Raw genomic sequence first — 18,578 nt, forward strand, 5'->3', positions numbered from 1 at the left:
AGAGACACAGAGCCGTGTAAGTGACAGAGCCAGGACCTGAATCCAAATTGTGGGCCCCAAAGATGGAGCCACGCTACAGTCTTGTGACTTCCTTGGCCAGGGCCTCAGCTCGGCCCTGGAGACACCTCTCTGTGATGGTTTTCATCTCTTCCTCTTCTGGGCTCCAGGCTCCTTCAAGCTGGCTGCCCATCCCCCTGCCACCCAGCAGCTCCGTTGGCTGCCACCCACCTTCAGGGACCCTGGGCCCCTCTGCAATGGCTGTGGTCTCCCCCGGGCTGACCACAGCCTGGCCCAGCCTCTGGATTTTACTTTGAGGTATTTCAGTGTCTCTACCAGCTACAATTATTTCTGGTTTCATAACCAGGGTGGCAGCAGAGGAAAAATAGAAGTAACTGTGGCTTAGGCAAGCGATCAGCCAGGAAACATCAGCTGCTACTAATAGTAGCAGCTATGAAGTTCTGGGAGATTCTTTTTTTTTTTTTTTTTTTTTTTGTCTTTTTAAGAGACAACGTCTTGCTCTGCCGTCTAAGCTGGAGTGTGCAGTGGTGCCATCATGGCTTACTGCAGCCTCAGCCTCCTGGGCTTAAGCAGTCCTCCTGCCTCAGCCTCCTGAGTAGCTGGGACTACAGGAGCGCACCATCATGCCTTGCTAATTTCTTTTTTTTTTTTTTTTTTTTTAGAGATGGGGGTCTCACTATGCTGGCCAGGCTGCTACTGGGAGATCCTGATGACCTCTAGCCCTGGGATCCATATAAGCATCATCAACAGGATATGAAAAGCAAACAAAACAAGGTCTGTGAATTGAAAATTCAATTAACCATGTAGATGATATGAAAATCCAAGAGGGGCCAGGCACAATGGCTCACACCTGTAATCCCAACACTTTGGGAGGCCGAGGCAGGTGGATCACCTGAGGTCAGGAGTTCAGGACCAGCCTGACCAACATGATGAAACCCTGTCTCTACTAAAAATACAAAAATTATCCAGGTGTGGTGGCAGACATCTGTAATCCCAGCTACTTGGGAGGCTGAGGCAGGAGAATCACTTGAACCCAGGAAATGAAGCTTGCAGTGAGCCAAGATCGTGCCACTGCACTCCAGCCTGGGCAACAGAGTGAGATCTGTCTCAAAAAAATAAAAGGAAAGCAAATCCAAGAGGACCAGGCACGGTGGCTCACACCTGTGATTCCAGCACTTTGGAAGGCCAAGGCAGGAGGATCATTTGCACTCAGGAGTTCTAGACCAGCCTGGGTAATAAGATGAGGCCCTGTCTGTACAAAAGCGATAAGATAAGACAAGATAAGATGAGATAAAAGCGACCAAGAGAATGGACTGAGGAGCCCTCCTGATTCACCATGAGCTCACTCCTCCCCACCCCCATCCCTGTCTTTCTTGGCTACATTCTTTCATGCAGTGTCAGGTAAGAGGGAGGTGGTGGGAACCCAGGACTGGATGCTGAGACTGTTACTCAACCACTGCATGACCTGGGACTTCCATTTCCTTCTCTGCATAATGCTTGAAATAATTGTCCCTCCCACTGCCATGGCCATGCATGTGATCACAGATGTGCAAAATGCTAGCACCTACCAGGTTTGCACCCAGAGAGGGGCTGCAGGTGCTGCTGTGGTCCCCATGGAGGTGATGGTGACTTAGGTTTATGCAGTGGTACAGGAAGAGGACCAAGCTGATAGATAGTGGGGAGATGGCAGCTAGAATGGATAGGGCAGGTTTAGGGATCAGCTGAAGGAGGAAGGGAGAGGAGCTGGGGCGATAACCCGATTTCTGGGCGGCCAGTGGAGTGGATGGTTGTACCATGTGAGAGATAGACCACAGAGGAGAACGGTTTTGGGGAGGAAACTTCATGAACTTGGTGTTGTACGTGCTGAGTTAGAGACACCCACAGGACATCACACTTATCAGGAGACCATTGGATGTTTGTGTCTTGAACCCAGGGGAGGCCGGGCGTGGTGGCTTATGCCTGTAATCCCAGCATTTTGGGAGGCTGAAGCGGGTGGATCACCTGAGGTCAGGAGTTCGAGACCAGCCTGGCCAACACAGTGAAACCCTGTCTCTACTACAAATACAAAAAATTAGCTGAGCATGGTGGCAGGCACCTGTAATCCCAGCTACTCAGGAGGCTGAGGTAGGAGAATTGCTTGAACCCGGGAGGCAGAGGTTGCAGTGAGCCAAGATCACACCATTGCACTCCAACCTGGGCAACAGTGTGAGACTCCATTTCAAAAAAATAATAATAAAAATAAAAAATAAAAATAAATAAATACAGGGGAAAGGATATAAAGGATATACAGGCACCAGAGTCATCACCATGGCAGCTGAAGGGATGTGTATGGCGTTGTCACCCAGAGGCCACCATACAGAGGCCAAGTCTTCCCACCTCGCCCCATGCCCCCGTCCTACCAAGCCCTCTCCACCTCCTCCTGCCCTACCCTCCTGGTAGCCGGAATGGCCAGTAGAGGCCAGATGCTGCAGAGGTGACAGTTTTCTTTGTAGGCAACAGGAGCCCCCCAAAGGGAGGGAAGAGAAGGGACTATGGGCCAATCCTGGAGGAGCCAAGGTGGAGTGGACCTGGGCCCTGACTTGAGGAGCGCTCAGAGAACTGGTGGATCAGCCCAGACCCCCGGTTCCACATGCTAAGGGCTGCCATGGGTATGGCCAGCAAGCGTCAGGGACTCTGTGGGGGAAGGCACTGGGAATTGTAGCCAAGTCCTGATGGTCCAGGCTTGCACTGCAGCCGACAGAATGTCTGTGTCATTCCTTCCCAAGTTCATGTGTTCACACCAAGGTGATGGTATTCGGAGGCGGGGCGTTTGGGAGGAGAAAGGGTCATGAAGATGGAGCCCTCAACCATGGGATTAGGCCCCATATAAAAAGGACCTCAGAGAGTGCCCTCTCCCTCTTTTTTTTTTTTTTTTTTCCTGGAGATGCAGTCTCACGCTGTCACCCAGGCCAGTGGAGTGCAGTGACGAGATCTCGGCTCACTGCAACCTACACCTCCCCTGTTCAAGCAATTCTCCTGCCTCCACTTCCTGAGTAGCTGGGATTACAGGCACCTGCACCACACTCGGCTAAATTTTTTTTTTTTTTGTATTTTTAGTAGACGGGGTTTCACAATGTTGGCCAGGCTGGTCTTGAACTCCTGACCTCAAGTGATCTGTCCACCTTGGCCTCCCAAAGTGCCGTGAGCCACTGCGTCCGGTCTCCTCCGCATCTTTCCACCGAGTAAGGTTACAAGGAGAAGGTGGCTGTCCGCAACCCAGGAGAGAGCCCGACCACACTGACACCCTAATCTCATGATCTTTTTTTTTTCTGAGCAGAGTCTCACTCTGTCACCCAGGCTGGAGTGCAGTGGCGCGATCTCCGCTCACTGCAAGCTCTGTTTCCCGGGTTCACGCTATTCTCCTGCCTCAGCCTCCTGAGTAGCTGGAACTACAGGCACCCGGCACCATGCCCGGCTAATTTTTTGTGTTTTTAGTAGAGACAGGGTTTCACCATGTTAGCCAGGATGGTCTCCATCTCCTGACCTCGTGATTCACCCACCTTGGCCTCCCAAAGTGCTGGAATTACAGGTGTGAGCCACCGCGCCCGGCCCCAATCTTGTGATCTTAGAGGAGAAATAAATATCTGTTGTTTATAAGCCGTCCGATCTACGGGAGTTTGTTGTAGCAGCTCGGACTGACAGCTCGGACTGACTGACGAGGCCCCTTATCTATACAAAAACATCAGGAAGATAGCATGGGGCATGCATCTTCAGCCTCCTCAGTGGAATTAGCATGACCTGTGCTTCCAGGAGTTTGAGACCAGCCTGGGCAACACAAAAAGACCCTGTTTATACAAAAAAAAAAAAAAAAAAAAAAATTAATTGGGTGTGGTGGTGTATGCCTATAGTCCCAACTGCTCTGGAGGCTGAGGCAGGAGGATCTTTTGAGGCCAGGAGTTAGAGACCAGCCTGGGCAACACAACAAGACTCTGGTTTTTTTTTGTTTTTTGTTTTTGTTGTTGTTGTTGTTGTTGTTTGAGATGGAGTCTCACTCTGTCACCCAGGCTGGAGTGCAGTGGCCCAGTCTCAGCTCATTGCAACCTCCACCTCCCAAGTTCAAGCGATTCTCCTGCCTCAGCCTCCTGAGTAGCTGGGACTACAGGCCAGCGCCATGACGCGCAGCTAATTTTTGTATCTTTAGTAAACATGGGGTTTCACTATGTTGGCCAGGCTGGTCTCGAACTCCTGACCTCAAGTGATCTGCTCATCTTGGCCTCCCAAAGTGCTGGGATTATAGGTTTCAGTCACTGTGCCAGGCCCAAGACACTGTTTATACAAAAAATGTTTTTTAATTGGGTGTGTTGGTATATGCCTCTAGTCTCAACTGCTCTGGAGGCCAAGGCAGGAGGATCATTTGAATAACACAAGAGGCCGGGCGCGGTGGCTCAAGCCTGTAATCCCAGCACTTTGGGAGGCCGAGATGGGCGGATCACGAGGTCAGGAGATCAAGACCATGCTGGCTAACACGGTGAAACCCCGTCTCTACTAAAAAATACAAAAAATTAGCCGGGCGAGGTGGCGGGCGCCTGTGGTCCCAGCTACTCGGGAGGCTGAGGCGGGAGAATGGCGTGAACCCAGGAGGCGGAGCTTGCAGTGAGCTGAGATCCGGCCACTGCACTCCAGCCTGGGCGACAGAGCCAGACTCCGTCTCAAAAAAAAAAAAAAAGAAAAAAAAAATGAGTAACACAAGACTCTGTTTACACAAAAAACATTTCAAAATTTTGGCTCACCTGTAGTCCTAGCTGCTCCGGAAGCTGAGATGGGAGGATCACTTAAGGCCAGGAGTTCAAGATCAGCCTGTGCAACATAGGGAGACCTCATCTCTACCAGAGGAAAAAAAAAATCAAAAAAGTAGCTGGGCATAATGGTGCACACCTGCAGTCCCAGTTACTCAGGAGGCCAAGGCAAGAACATCACTTGAGACCAGGATTTGAGTCTGCAGTGAGCCATGATTGTGGCCCTGCACTCCAGCCTGGGTGACAGAGTGGAACCCTGTCTCTCAAAATAAATAAATAATTTTTAAAATTTTAAAATTAAAGGTCGGGTGCAATGGCTTATGCCTGTAATCCCAGCACTTTGGGAGGCCGAAGTGAATGGATCATTTGAGGTTGGGAGTTCGAGACCAGCCTGGCCAATATGGTGAAACCCCATCTCTACTAAAAATACAAAAATTAGCTGAGTGGTAGTGGCATGCACCTGTAATCCCAGCTACTCGGGAGGCTGAGGCAGGAGAATCACTTGAACCCCGGAGGTAGAGGTTGCAGTGAGCTGAGATCATGCCACTACACTCCAACCTGGGCAACAGAGTGAGACTCGGTCTCAAAAAGTAGTAATAATAATAATATGCTTCTGACTCATCTTCCTTTTTCATTTGGGAAAACACAGGGACATTCTACCTGATTCTTTCTAATGATACGTTTCCTTCTGTGTAAGGTCCAGCCCTACGAGGCTTAGCGGGTGTTCTCCCCGTGTGCAGAGATGAGAGATCATAAGAAATAAAGACACAAGACAAAGAGATGAAGAGAAAACAGCTGGGCCCAGGGGACCACTACCACCAAGATGCAGAGACAGGTAGTGGCCCCGAATGTCTGGGCGCGCTGATATTACTGCATACAAGACAAGGGGGCAGGGCAAGGAGGGTGAGTTGTCCAAGTGATTGATAAGGTCAGGCAAGTCACGTGATCGTGGGACAGGGGGCCCTTCCCTTTTAGGTAGCCAAAGCAGAGAGGGAAGGCAGCATCTATCAGCATTTTCTTCTCTGCATTTATCAAAAAGATCAAAGACTTTAAGACTTTCACTATTTCTTCTACCGCTATCTACTATGAACTTCAAAGAGGAACCAGGAGTACGGGAGGAACATGAAAGTGGACAAGGAGCATGACCGTTGAAGCACAGCACCACAGGGAGGGGTTTAGGCCTCTGGATGACTGCGGGCAGGCCTGGATCATATCCAGCCTTCCACAAGAAGCTGGTGGAGCAGAGTGTTCCCTGACTCCTACAAGGAAAGGAGACTCCCTTTTGAGGTCTGCTAAGTAACGGGTGCCTTCCTAGACACTGGCGTTACCGCTTGACCAAGGAGCCCTCAAGCGGCCCTTATGCGGGCGTGACAGAGGGCTCACCTCTTGCCTTCTAAGTCACTTCTCACCATGTCCCTTCAGCACCTGACCCTATACCCACCAGTTATTCCTAGGTTATATCAGTAATGCAACAAAGAGTCATATTAAAAGCGAATGATTAATAATGTTTATTTATTTATTTTTTTAAATTTATTTTTTTGAGACGGAGTCTCGCTCTGTCACCCAGATTGGAGTGCAGTGGCCGGATCTCAGCTCACTGCAAGCTCCGCCTCCCGAGTTTACGCCATTCTCCTGCCTCAGCCTCCTGAGTAGCTGGGACTACAGGCACCTGCCACCTCGCCCGGCTAGTTTTTCGTATTTTTTAAGTAGAGACAGAGTTTCACCGTGTTAGCCAGGATGGTCTCGATCTCCTGACCTCGTGATCCGCCCGTCTCAGCCTCCCAAAGTGCTGGGATTACAGGCTTGAGCCACCGTGCCCAGCCAATAATGTTTATAATAATGATTGATAATTGTCCCTGATCATCTCTATATCTAATTTGTATTATGATTTTTCTTATTGTAACTATTTTCTGTATTATACTGAAACAGTGTGTGCCTTCAGTCTCTTGCCTGGGCACCTGGGTAATACTCCACCCACATTTCTGAGCAGTAGCCCAAGACAATTCTAAGCATGTGGGGGAAGGAAAACTGGAAGTGCTATTTCTACCCAGACTGCGAAACTCAGCATAAATTTTTACACAATTTGACCTCTTGGAGGTACTTAAAGCTCTTAGTGTCCCCTGGAGGCACCAGGCTGCCTCCCCTGGAACAGAGGGTCCTCCTCAAAGACCTTCTGTCTCAGCCTGGGCTCCCCAAAAGCAGACTCAGAGATAGTTTACTGGGGAAGCTCCATGTGGGAGTGGCGCGGTGAAAAGCCAGTGCAGGGTGCGGCTAGGGAGCAGGGGACTGCTGGGGCTACGGGAGACTATGTGGATCACCCCCTTGGAATGGTCCCGCCAGAGCTCCAAATACTCCTGGCTGGGTTTTGTTGTTGTTTGTTTTGGGGTTTTTTTTGTTTGTTTTTGTTTTGTTTTGTTTTTTTACTGAGTCTTGCTCTGTTGCCCAGACTGGAGTACGGTGGTATGATCTCAGCTCACTGCAACCTCCACCTCCTGGGTTCAAGCTATTCTCATGCCTCAGCCTCCTGAGTAGCTGGAATGACAGGTGCCCACCATCACATCCGGCTAATTTTTGTATTTTTAGTAGAGGTGAGTTTTCACCATGTTGGCCAGGCTGGTCTCAAACTCCTGACATCAGGTGATCCGCTTGCCTCAGCCTCCCAAAGTGCTGAGATTACAGGCATGAGCCACCACGCCTGGCTTGGCTATTTTTTAATCTACTGCCTCCCGGCCTTTGGAGTGAGGGTTGCCCCTGAGGCTGTAAAATCTGGCTCTTCTGGGCCCACTGTGGTGCAGGCAAAAGGCCTCAGGCAGCAAACCAGAGCCTGAAGTTCCTGTCCTCAGCCACTGCCAGCTGTACAAGCTGCTGTTGGCTCCACACCCTGCATGGCGTGGGGACTCCTGCCTCCCAAAGTGCTGGGATTACAGGCATGAGCCACTGTGCCCAGCCCAGCTAATGTATTTTTAAATTAAAACAAAAATTTGTAGGGGTAGGGTCTCACTTTGTTGCCCAGGTTTGTGTGTGTGTGTATGTGTGTGTATGTGTGTGTGTATGTGCGTGTGTGTGTGTATGTGCGTGTGTGTGTATATGTGGTTGTGTGTGTGTGTGTATATGTGTGTGTGTATGTGTGTGCGTGTGTGTGTGTGTGTGTATATGTGTGTGTATGTGTATGTGTGTGTGTGTGTGTGTGTGTGTGTGTGTATATATATATTAAAGCTGGACATGTTGCTGCATGCCTGTAGTCCCAGCTTCTCAGAAGACTGAGGTGGAGGATCCCATAAGTCCAAGAGTTGGAGGCTGCAGTGAGCTATGATTGCACCACTGCACTCCAGCCTGGACTATAGGGAGAGACCCTGTTTCTTTAAAAAAAAAAAAAAAAAAAGCTGGTGCAGTGGCTCATGCTTTGGGAGCACTTTGGGAGGCTGAGGTGGGTGGATCACCTGAGGTCAGGAGTTCGAGACCAACCTGGCCAACACGGTGAAACCCTATCTATACTAAAAATACAAAAATTAGCTGGGCGTGGTGGCACATGCCTGTAATTCCAGCTACTCAGGAGGCTGAGGCAAGAGAATAGCTTGAACCCAGGAGGCAGAGGTTGCAGTGAGCTGAGATCATGCCATTGCACTCCAGCCTGATAAAAGCGAAACTCTGTCTCAAAAAAATAAATAAATAAATAAAAGCCAGATGTGGTGGTGCGTGACTGTAGGCCCAGCTACTTGGGAGGCTGAAGTGGGTGAGCTATGATCATGCCACTGCCCTCCAGCCTGGGGGATAGAGTGAGACCTTATCTCTACAAAAATAAAAATGAAAAAATTAGCCAGGTGTGATAGCACACCTGTAGCCCCAGCCACTCAGGAGGCTGAGGTGGGAGGATTGCTTTAGTCCAGGAGGTCAAGGATGCTGTTAGCCATAATTGCACTACTGCACTCCGGCCCAGGTGACAGAATGAGACCCTGTCTCAAAAACAACAACAACAACAACAACAACAAAAAGACTGAAGGCCTCCCGCCTCAGCCTCCCAAGACGTTGGGATTACAGGCGTGAGCCACACTCCCAGCCATCGCTCCTATTTTAGGGATGAGGTCACATCCCTGCAGAGGCCCAGAACAGAGAGGACCTTCTCCCACAGGACAGATAGGGTCACGGTCAGTTGGAGTTGTGAGGTCTTCCAGGCACGAGCAGAGGACAGAAAGGGACAGGCTAAGCAAAGGCATCGGCACAGCAGGGCTGGGAAACTTGAAGGCAGCTGGCAGAGTGCCCTGGGCATTTGTGAAAGGTCCTGTGGTCTGCTCGGCTCTGCTAGGAGCCGGGGGATGGGAACCTGGGAGGAGACTGGGGAAGGTGATGCAGCATGAGGGGGCCACACATCCTGATTTTTCAGAAGCTGTGAGCAGCATTTGAGTCAGAATATTGCATCCCTCTCTGGGCCTCAGCTTTGCCATCCATGACACAAGGAAGGTGGCTGAGACTTCTACGTGCTCGCCCAACACCCATTCTCCCATCCTTCCTCATTACCAGAACCCTGGTTGTATTGATAGTGGCAACAGATGATGCTTATTTATTTATTTATTTATGTAGAGACAGAGTCTCGCTCTGTGGCCAGGCTGGAGTGCAGTGGCACAATCTTGGTTCACTGCAACCTCCGCCTCCCGGGTACAAGTGATTCTCCTGCCTCAGCCTCCCAAGTAGCTGGGATTACAGACGTCCACGACCATGCCCAGATAATTTTTATATTTTTAGTAGAGATGGGGTTTCATCATGTTGGCCAGGCTGGTCTCAAACCTCGAACCCCTGACCTCAAGTGATCCACCTGCCTCAGCCTCCCAAAGTGCTGGGATTACAGGCGTGAGCCACCGCACCAGCCAACATGAACCTCTTGAAGTCATCTCCCACCCCATCTACCATCTCTTTATCTGTCCACCTATCAACCTGTCGATCTAGCCATCTATCGATCTATCCGTCCATCCATCCAGCCTATTGGTTCTGTTTCCCTGGAGAACACTGACCAATGCAGAGGGCAAGACAGAGAATCCCAGAGGAGCCTGGGTCCCTGACAACCTTGGGGAGGACATTACACAGCGCCACCCTCAGACTTGTTGCTGCATGAGAGAAAAATAAGCCCTATCTTGTTTAAGCCACTGTTGTGGGGGTTTTCTGTTATTGGCAACCAAACTCAGCCCCTAAGAGGTGCAGGGGAGGCCATGTGCCCCGCAGTTCAGGCACCCCAAATCACACCCATAGTGGTTACTTTATCCCAGTACTGCCTGGACTATTCTGGGGTTAATTTTTTTCTTTAAAAAAACTCATTTTTTGGCCAGGTATGGTGGCTCATGCCTGTAATCTCAGCACTTTGGGAGGCTGAGGCAGGTGAATCACTTGAGGTTAGGAGTTCAAGACCAGCCTGGCCACCATGGTGAAACTCCATCTCTACTAAAAATACAAAAACTTAGCCAGGTGTGGTAGTGAGTGCCTGTAATCCCAGCTACTCTGGAGGCTGAGGCAGGAGAATCGCTTGAACTTGAGAGGTAGAGGCTGCAGTGAGCTGAGATTGCACTCCAGCCTGGGCAACAGAGGGAGACTCTGTCTCAAACACAAAAACAAAAAATCAAAAAAGGGTAGCGGACTGCTGAAGGCTGGTTTGCATTGACATGCAGTTACCCTGAGTCTCTTGCTGGGCAGGTGTGTTCACGCTGCCTTCGCTTGCTGTGGGTTTGCGACCCAGGGGGTGGCGGGCTTAGGCCCTATCGGTTGGGAGCCAGACCCCCATTCCGACTGGGAGCCGTTGGAATGGGAGCTGTAGGAGGTGGAGAGGTTCTCCCTGGGCCCTCAGCTTGAAGCAGGGCCTCATGCCCTGGCACCCCAGGCCATGCCCCCTTGGTGCTGGGCATCCTGCCGCTGTTATTCCTTCTTACCCGTTGTCAGGGGCACAGCGTCAGGTATTCAGATCCCCTGGGACCACTGGTCCCTTCACTAGTGACGTATTTCATCATCAGTTTAGAGAGTTCGGCATGCTTAGGGGAGTTCTAGGTGTTAGCTTTCTGGGTGTACAGAGCAGCTCTAAGCTGGCAACAAGGACAGGTTGCCCTTGCCATCAAAGAGAAGAGGGCTGGGCCCTCCATGATTTAACCTGAGGCTCTTCAAACATCCATTCTGCTTCCATGCATGGCTTCTGCCCCGGCACCCTGAAACGACAGAAAAAAGCAATCCGATTCCAGAAAATTCAGAGGCAAATGGAGGCACCTGGTGCCCCACCCAGAATCCTGGGAAGCCGTGGAGCAGATCCGATATTTATATGAGGAATTTCCAGAGTCCTGGCCAGTTCCCAGGTTGGCTGAAGGCTTTGATGTCAGCACTGATGTGATCCGAAGAGTTTTAAAAGGCAAGTTTGTACCCACATTGGAGCAGACACTGAAGCAGGATCAAAAAGTCCTTAAGAAAGCTGGGCTTGCCTATTCGCTCCAGCAGCTCCCAGGCTCTGGAAATATGTCAAAGCCGCTCCCTGCAGGCCACTCTGTATCAGGCTCTTTGCTTATGCCCAGGCATGAAGCCTCATCCAAAGACCCTAATCACAGCACAGCTTCGAAGTTATAGAGTTGGCTGGGCGGGGTGGCTCACGCCTGTAATCCCAGCACTTTGGGGCACGAGGTGGGCGGATCACGAGGTCAGGAGATCGAGACCATCCTGGCTAACACGGTGAAACCCCATCTCTACTAAAAATACAAAAAATTAGCCGGGCGTGGTGGTGGGCGCCTGTAGTCCCAGCTACTCAGGAGGCTGAGGCAGGAGAATGGCGTGAACCCAGGAGGCGGAGCTTGCAGTGAGCGGAGACCGTGCCACAGCGCTCCAGCCTGGGCGACAGAGCCAGACTCCATCTCAAAAAAAAGAGAAAGTGATAGAGTCAGACCCTCACAGGACATACAATTCGGGCGAGATGGAAGGGAAGAAATAAAGAAATCCAGGACCTGGAGGAGGGTGTGCCTGTTGCTGCACCCCTAGGTCATCAGCGAGAGCTGCAGAAGTTCTCCAGTGATGCTGGGACACCAGAAGAACCGGCGATGCTGCAAGTGAGACAGAGGAACCAGGTAACTTCAGCAGCCAAGTAGTGCAAAGGGGCCGAGAGTTCTTTGACAGCAACGGGAACTTCCTGTACGGAATCTGAGTCTGGGATTGGCTTGTGGAGATGCCTCGTGAAACACAGCTGGGCGAGTATTAATATATATGGAGCAGCCTGGATTTCTGCATATGGATGAGTCCCCTTGGAACAGGAAGAAGTGATGAGCCTGGACTGTGGGAGGAAAGAGCTGCGTGGATAGCTTCAGACTTCCTGGAGCAGTGCTCCCAGTCTGACCTCTGTAGATCTGCCGCACTCACTCTTCTTGCTTGGGCTCTCTGTATGTTGAAAACCAGCCCGTGTTGCATGTGTTGTTACAATTTTTTGTGACTCTTGTAATACATGTTTGAGAGGAAGTGAAAAGTTTGTCTTCCGAGCTCGTTTCCTTCTTGATCGGTGAACACTAACAGTTTTGGGACAACTTAGTTGATTGGTTTTCCTTACAAGCGAAATAAAGGAAAATGTAGCAGTCAAAATAAATAAACAAAAAGGAAAAAAGGAAGAAACTCATTTTTTAAGTTTAGCCTCATTTAAAATATATTATTGATGAACTTAAGTGCCTGATGGTATATACATATATATATATATATATATATATGTTTGTTTTTTTTTTTTGAGACAGAGTCTCACTCTGTCGCCCAGGCTGGAGTGCAGTGGCTGGATCTCAGCTCACTGCAAGCTCCGCCTCCTGGGTTCACACCATTCTCCTGCCTCAGCCTCCTGAGTAGCTGGGACTACAGGCGCCCGCCACCACGCCCAGCTCAGTTTTTGTATTTTTAGTGGAGACGGGGTTTCACCATGTTATCCAGGATGGTCTCGGTCTCCTGACCTCGTGATCCACCCACCTCGGCCTCCCAAAGTGCTGGGATTACAGGTGTGAGCCACCACGCCTGGCCTCATTATATATTTTTAATACACATTGCAATGAACAATGAACATATAGTCTTTAAAATTAAAAAGATTTTAAAAGGTTTGTCCGTTAATCTTTTTTTTTTTTTTTTTTTTTTTTTTTTTGAGACAAGGTCTTGCTCTGTCACCCTGGCTGGAGTGCAGTGATGCAATCTCTGCTCACTACAACCTCCACCTTCTGGGCTCAAGTGATCCTCCCACCTCAGCCTCCTGAGTCGCTGGGACTATGCCTGGCTCATTTTTAAATCGTTGGTAGAGACAGAGGTTTTACCATGTTGCCCAGGCTGTTCTCAAACTTCTGGCCTCAAACCATTGTCCTGCTTTGGCCTCCCAAAGTGCTGGGATTACAGGCGTGACCCAGCACATCAGCCAACATAAACCTATTAAAGTCTTCTCCCACCCCTCTAAGTGAGGTCTGAGCGTCAGGGTCTGGGCCCACCAGACCTAAGGGACCTGAGTCCCAGGCTGGCTTCGGAATGGAGATCTGGGGCCGTGTAGGAAAACTGAACCCTGCCGTGTGCAATGGTTCATGCCTGTAATCCCAGCACTATAGGAGACCAAAGCAGGAGGATCACTTGAGCTCAGGAGTTCAAGACCAGCCTGGGCAACATGGCAAAACTCCGTCTCTACCAAAACTACAAAAACTTTGCTGGCATGGTGGCATGTGCCTGAGGTCCCAGCTACTCAGGAGGCTGAGACAGGAGAATCGTTTGAACCCAAGAAGTGGATATTGCAGTGAGCTGAGATAGCAACACTGCACTCCAGCCTGGGTGACAGAGTGAGACTCCATCTCAAAAAAAAGAAAAAAGAAAATAATCAAACCCACCCCCAGCTTTCCCCGCAGAGCAGGAGATGGGCATCCATGGTGCCCCCAGCAGCTCCGCAGCAAAGCAGGGAGCACAACCCCAGAGATAAAGAACCTGCCCCAGCCCCACTCCTCAGGAGACCCCGGAAGGACAACACAGCTTCAAGGAAGCCCCCAGCCGGTCTTCCCAGACAGCAGGGATGCAGCTGTGACATCCGGTTCTGCAGTTTGTACAACACGCATAGGGTGCCCACTGTGGGACGGGCATGCACGGGGCCAAAGGCCACTCCCCACTCAGGCCAGGGGACCATGCCGCTGCCTCTACCCAAAGTCCACAGAGCTCATCCCTGTTCCCCTCCTTGTTCCTGCCAGCTTTGCAGCCCAACACAGAAGGGGGTCTCCTGCTGCAAGGGAGATGGCTCTGACCCCACAGCCTCCAGACAAGGGGTCCCTGAGAGCAAGGGGTGAGGGCTCCGGGCTGAAAGCTGAGCAAGTACCGAATCACAGACGACGTGATGACGCCTCTCCACAGGGCGGTGCTCAAAGTTTTTCTATAGGTTTTTGTTTTTGTTTTTGTTTTTGATATGTTGAAAAAATTACTGAAAAGTGTACAGCCCTAATGCACTTAGAACCTCGACCAACGGCTTCCCAGTTCACACAGCCTTTGTGTCCATTTCCATGTGCCTTGCAAGTCTATTCTGTGTCCAGCCCTTTGCAACTTTTTCTCTCTGCATCACTGGAGTGCTAGGACAGACACTGGAAGGTGGTGGGGGATGGGGATGGGAGAAGGTTCTAGTCTTTCCCTGGTGTGCACTTACACGGGAGCCTGTGTGGCACAGGGAAGGGACCCGGGCCACTCTGCAGGCTGGCCCAGGGTTGTGGGGGTAGGGGATAAGTTATTGCTGACCCTGTAGCCTGTGGCCACTTGGGTGTCCTCAGCGGCTTCTGCAGCGTGACCCCAAAGGCTGGGCAGTGGCCTAGCATCCCCCTGCCACAGATAGCGTCCTCCCAGAGCAGAAACCACGATGTGGAGCCATCCCAGGAAAAGCATCTGCAATTGAGAGTGACCTCAAAAAGGCCCTTGGGAAGGGCCCCCACACTCCACACATGGCTCTTTTCCTGCAAAGAGGCAGTCACTGGCTCTGGCCCTAGGGCTGTGGGAAGCTGGGCTGGGGGGTCCTGCCCCCAAAGTGTCCCTGTCAAGAGAGTCCACCATCTCACACATCCAGCATCAGGGCTAAGAAGAGATCCTGTGCCAGGGACCGGTGCTCTGGTCTTCCCCACGGCCGGTGCTGCCTGAAGCCACCGCCATCTATTTTGGTCTTCTTGGCTTCTTGGTGCTGCCATCTGGGCACTTGTAGGGGTGATCAGGGGGCAGTGGGCTGTGGCGTTGGTCTCCACTGTCTATGGACCCTGGAGGGGGTGAAGAGACTTCAGTCTGAGGCCGAGGCAGGCTCAAGTGGAGCCAGCGCCCCAGCAGGGGTACCCTGGCCAGGCACCCTGTCTCGTGTGGACTCCCTGGCTCTGGCCTGAGCCGCCGACATGCATAGTTCAGCACACACAGGCCCCTTCCTCCTCCAGCCTGCCCGGGCCCTGGGGCACTGTCTGACCCCTCTGGGACTTCACTTCGTGAGCCCAGGCTGCCCTTTCCAGTCCAACTTGGCCTCTGCTGTTCTTATAACGCTGGGCCTGTCCCCAAGACCCTCCTAAAGCCACTTTCCCCAGGTGGTGGGTACACTCCGCAACTCCAGCCAGATGTGATCACGATGAGGGGATCCCTGTAGACCATTTCCCATCCCTCATGTTTCCCAAAGACATGCTACTGGGCCTGGCCATGCACCATTGACTGTTGCATAGTGTGCTCTGGGCTGCAAGCTTCCAGCCCAAGGTTGTGGCTAGGAAACACTTCTTTTTTTTTTTTTTTTTTTTTTTTTTTGAGACGGAGTCTTGCTCTGTCGCCCAGACTGGAGTGCAGTGGCCGGATCTCAGCTCACTGCAAGCTGGCTAGGAAACACTTCTGAGATCTTTTCCCAAGAATCCTTAAAGGAATGGCATAATAATGAGAAGTTCTTATCCTTTTCTGAAACAGTAACGTGAGGGAATAGGTTAAAGGTACAACAGGAGAGGCCGGGTGCAGTGGCTCAAGCCTGTAATCCCAGCACTTTGGGAGGCCGAGGGGGGCGGATCACGAGGTCAGGAGATCGAGACCATCCTGGCTAACCCGGTGAAACCCCGTCTCTACTAAAAAATACAAAAAAACTAGCTGGGCGAGGTGGCGGGCGCCTGTAGTCCCAGCTACTCGGGAGGCTGAGGCAGGAGAATGGTGTGAACCCAGGAGGCGGAGCTTGCAGTGAGCTGAGATCCAGCCACTGCACTCCAGCCTGGGCAACAGAGCGAGACTCTGTCTCAAAAAAAAAAAAAAAGGTACAACAGGAGAAACTGAGGTTAGAAGAAAGGACTTCACACAAGGGCCCAGCCCTCCCAGTGGTCCTTTTCTTTTCAGATGGAGTCTCATGTCACCCAGGCTGGAGTGCAGTGGTGCAGTCTTGCCTCTTGGGTTCAAGTCATTCTCCTGCTTCAGCCTCCTGAATAGCTGAGATTACAATCACCCACCACCACACCCGGCTAATTTTTGTATTTTTAGTAAAGACAGAGTTTCATCATGTTGGCCAGGCTGGTCTCGAATTCCTGACCTCAGGTGATCTGCCCGCCTTGGCCTCCCAAAGTGCTGGGATTATAGGCATGAGCCACTGCGCCCAGTCCTGCCATGGGTTTTGAAGCCTATTATTGAATTACACCCATCCTTCCGGGATGATTTGGTTGTCAGCTGGTTCAGGGAGTGAAAAATCGTGCCAGTGATTCCAGAGGGCGTTTCCTGTCTCCAGAAAGTTATCCAGGGAACAGCTGCCTCACAGGTTGCGATGAGGATGATGGGAACGCAGACCTTAAAGTGATTTAAACAGTAGCTGGGATTTAGCAAATACCCAGCAAACATCAGCGGCCTTCTTGGTTCAAGATATAGAAAGAAGAAGAAAAGAAGAGGGTGCTGGGCACAGTGGCTCACGCCTGTAATCCCATCACTTTGGGAGACCAAGACAGCAGGATCGCTTGAGCTGGAAGTTTGAGACCAGCCTGGGCAACATAGCAGGATCCTACCTTTACAAAAACTAACTAACTAACTAGCTAAATAAATAAATAAAATGACCTGGGCATGAGGTCCCACGCCTGTAGTCCCAGCTACTGAGGAGGTTGAGTGGGGAGGATCACTCGGGCCCAGGAGTTCCAGGCTGTAGAGAGTTATGACTGCACTACGGCACTCCAGCCTGGGCAGCACAGTGACCCTGTCTCTAAAAACAAAAATAAAAATAATTTTAAAAAATCAAAAAGGCAAGAGGAGATGAAAAAGAGGAAGGATAACAGCTCTACCACGCTGACAACATTGTGTTTTCTTTTATTTTATTTTTTGAGACAGAGTCTAGCTCTGTCACCCAGGCTGGAATGCAGTGGCACAATCTCGGCTCACTGCAACCTCTGCCTCCCAGGCTCAAGCGATTCTCCTGCCTCAACCTCCCGAGTAGCTGGGATTACAGGCACACGCCACTATGCCTGGCTAATTTTTGTATTTTAGTAGAGATGGGGTTTCACCATATTGGCCAGACTGGTCTTCAACTCCTGACCTCAGGTGGTCTGCCCACCTCGGCCTCCCAAAGTGCTGGGATTACAGGCATGAGCCATCGCGCCCGGTCATGTTTTCATTTTTAAGGTTAATGCCCAAGACCAGGCCAGGTGCAGTGGCTCATGCCTGTAATCCCAGCACTTCAGGAGGCCAAGGCAGGTGGATCACCTGAGGTCAGGCGTTCAAGACCAGTCTGAGTAACCCTGTCTCTTCTAAAAATACAAAAATTAGCCGAGTGTGGTAGTGCATGCCTATAATCCCAGCTACTCAGGAGGCTGAGGCATGAGAATCACTTCAACCCAGGAGGCAGAGGTTGCAGTGAGCCGAGATCGCGCCACTGCACTCCAGCTTGAGTGATGGAGTGAGACTGTCTCAAAAATCAATTTAATTATTTAGTTAATTAAAGTTAATGCCCAGGACTGGCCATGTTCCAGAGCTTTGCTGTCCACTGCAGTAGCCACTGGCCACATGTGCCTATTGAGTCTTGAGATGCAGAACTGTGAAGTGCTGTGCTGGTGGTGGGGAGCTGATGTGCACTGGTACTGCTATCCCTCCCTTGACAGATAAGGGCCCTAGTGGTGGGGAGCTGATGTGTATGTGTACTGCTATCCCTTCCCTGACAGATGGGGGCCCTGGTGGTGGGGAGCTGATGTGCATGTGTACTGCTATCCCCTCCCCTGACAGATAAGGGCCCTGGTGGTGGGGAGCTGATGTGCACGTGTACTGCTATCCCTCCCCTGACAGATGGGGGCCCTGGTGGTGGGGAGCTGATGTGCACGTGTACTGTTATCCCTCCCCTAACTCCTCCCCATGGAGAGAATTGAGAAGAGCTTGAGAATCCCAGAAGCCAGCAGCATGGGAGCTACAGGATCACACAGGGGTGGGAGGAGACAGGCACTGACCTCTGATGTCCCAGGGCAGGAGGGGCACCCTGCTTGGGCTTGTGCTGCTTTGCCACATGGCTCTGGGGAAGGTGAAGCTGACTTCCGGCACATGGAGAGTGTTCTCATCTAAACAGTGAGACTGGAGGCAAGAGAAGGTGATGATTTTTAGGGACCACCCAGTGAATCATGGGAATAAAACTAAATAATGGATAATACCTACAACAGATTGAGCACCTACCAAAAGCTAGGCTCTTTTACTTAAGCTACTTCATGTGTGTTCCCCACAGACCTGGGAGGGGATTATTTTTTATGTGAGCTCCTGTCCTTTGTCCTTTCTGGAACCTCTACTGTCCCCAGAAAAGGGGTCTTGTCCCAGACCCCAAGAGCAGGTTCTTGGATC

At 51.0% G+C, this 18,578-nt stretch overlaps 1 pseudogene across 1 annotated transcript; it reads left to right on the forward strand.

Annotated features, from left to right (window-relative positions):
• Positions 1–1,541: 1,541 nt before the first annotated feature.
• On the forward strand, positions 1,542–12,380 carry LOC101013168 (annotated as a pseudogene). The gene is made up of 4 exons (XR_004183412.1): positions 1,542–1,614; positions 10,448–10,603; positions 10,971–11,385; positions 11,678–12,380. The product of XR_004183412.1 is annotated as a neugrin-like (transcript).
• The last annotated feature ends 6,198 nt before the right edge of the window (positions 12,381–18,578 follow it).

This window comes from Papio anubis, chromosome 4 (assembly GCF_008728515.1).
Source record: "Papio anubis isolate 15944 chromosome 4, Panubis1.0, whole genome shotgun sequence".
Classification (NCBI taxonomy): Eukaryota; Metazoa; Chordata; class Mammalia; order Primates; family Cercopithecidae; genus Papio; species Papio anubis.